The sequence below is a fragment of the Muntiacus reevesi genome, chromosome 9 (genome assembly GCF_963930625.1).
Source record: "Muntiacus reevesi chromosome 9, mMunRee1.1, whole genome shotgun sequence".
NCBI lineage: Eukaryota > Metazoa > Chordata > Mammalia > Artiodactyla > Cervidae > Muntiacus > Muntiacus reevesi.
In genome coordinates this window covers 2,534,030-2,536,382 of record NC_089257.1, presented here as the reverse complement: position 1 = coordinate 2,536,382, position 2,353 = coordinate 2,534,030, and the positions used below count along the sequence as shown (strand labels likewise).

The 2,353-nt window shown below is 39.1% G+C and overlaps 1 pseudogene; it reads right to left on the bottom strand.

Annotated features, from left to right (window-relative positions):
• Window positions 1-569: 569 nt before the first annotated feature.
• LOC136174708 (olfactory receptor 5B3-like) lies at window positions 570-1,515 on the bottom strand (annotated as a pseudogene).
• Between the last annotated feature and the right edge of the window lie 838 nt (window positions 1,516-2,353).

The window sequence follows — 2,353 nt, the reverse complement described above, 5'->3', positions numbered from 1 at the left end:
AAGAAATCAGTGTGACTAAAGGGGGTGAGTGGGTAGGAGAGTGATAAAACAAGCTAATAGCTCGAGTTAAGTATTATGGTGAAATCAGCCACTTCAAAGCATTTCTGAAAAAAGGAAAGGAAGATAAAAGAAGATAGCCATAATAATATCACTGCACTATTTTTAACATAATGTAGAGAGATGGTAGTCATAAAGTTAATGTAAGAAAAGGTCTTAATATTCTCTTCACTTTTAGTCTAACATGACTGTTTATCTTTTGGAAATTGTCACGTGAACATGCTTTCTCTCACGAAAACCCTCAGTAACAACTCAAACATTAACTTCTAAGATGATGATATTATTTGATCTTATTAAAACGTGTCAAAAACCACATTTACTTCATTAAAATATTTTATTCAAAATAATTATAATATTTTTGAATTTTGAAAGCTTGGACCTATTCCTAAACTAACAAAATAAACAATATTTGACAAAATTTTATGTTTGAGTCCCTACATGGCTGTGAACATTGAGTTACGACATAGACTAGGTCTAAGGGAGATGAAATAACTTCTGTGGATGTCACACCATTAAAAGATTAAACCTAGAGAATATTTTGCTTTCTCGACAACCTTCTTGAATGCATTCTTGACTTCTCTGTTCCTTAGGCTGTAGACCATAGGGTTCAGCATGGGGATGAGCATCGTATAGAACACAGACGCGATTTTGTCTGTGTCCATGGAGTGGCTGGAGCTGGGCTGCACGTACATGAAGGTGACGGTCCCATAAAATATGGACACTGCACCCAGGTGGGAAGCACAGGTAGATAAAGCCTTTTGGTACCCTTCAGCTGATTGCATCTTCAAAATGGTGGTAAATATGAGCAAGTAGGAAATCAAAATAACAAGAAGTGCGGAAAAGATATTAAAGCTCGAAATAAGAAAAAGAATCAGCTCATTAATGTCTTTATCTGAACAAGTCAGGGACATGACTGCTGGAACATCACAGAAAAAGTGATGGACGACATTGGACATACAGAAAGAGAGGCAGAATGTGTCCGCAACGTCGACAGCAGCAGTCAGAATACCAAAGATGTACGAGCCTATGGCCAGGCGTGCACACACACTTGTGGTCATGGTGGCGGTGTAATGCAGGGGCTTGCACACTGCTGCGTAGCGGTCATAAGCCATTGAGGCCAAGAGGTAACTTTCCACAGTGGCAAAGGCTACGAAAAAGAACATCTGAGCCGCACATGCATGGTAGGAGATGATCTTATCTCCTATAAGGAGCCCAGTCATCACCTTGGGAGTGATGGTGGAGGAGTAACAAGTCCACCAGAGACAGGTTACAGAGGAAAAAGTACATAGGGATGTGGAGACGAGAGTCCAGCAGGATCAGCGTGGTCATCCCCAGGTTCCCAATCAGAGTGAGGAGGTAAATGAAGGTGAAGATCACGAACAGAGGAACCTGCAGCTGTGGGTCATCTGTGAGTCCGAGCAGGATGAGATCAGCTCCCTCCGTATTATTTTCCATGAATGTGACTTGAGAGGCATAAAATGCTCTGTAGCAAAGAGAAGTAAAGGAGCAGACGCATGAACAAAAGCAGTTGCACAGAAGTTGAAATGCACAAGTATTATTTTATTAGCACAATCAGTTTTTCATCAGCATTTACCACTTTTGTAACATAGGCATGGCAGCTTAGTTTGGTGATATCTTATCTACACAGTAGTAGACTTATGAAGAGGAAGGGTCTTTATGGGTCACCTTCTCAAGTTCTTGTTTTTGTATATGAGTAAACTGTGTTGCAGCTAGAACTAAAGTTTTCTAAGTTCATATGCCGACAGTGAATCCGTCTCCTAAATCAGATCTTTTGCGTCTTCTAATAGTTTACACTTCTGTAGTGCTCACTTATTGGATGCTTTATATGTACATATTCTTTTAATTCTCTTATCAGTTCCATGATTGATTAGTTATTTTTCTCATTGGTGTATATGGCAAGTTGACAACAAAGAGACGGAATAATTTGCTCAAGGTTACATAGATGTTATGCTATTAATGAATAAAGCCAAGCTTTAGACCCTGAGTGATTCTCAACCTAAATGTCATTAAAAATTTTGAATTGATTTTCACTTCATTCAGTTTACATTTAGTTATCTTTATTGCCCTGAATTTAACGCATGGAGTAGTATGGTTGATTTACACACAAATAAATGCACAGTAGATAAGCTCATTTAGATGTGGGCTAAATGCAGGATTAGAGGTATATGCAACAAACAAAGCCAGATCTGAAGATAAGGTACAGCATTGGGTAGGGAAGCTTTACTCTGAGAAAACATGTGTAAGACCCAGCAGACCTACCATTTACTACTAGGAG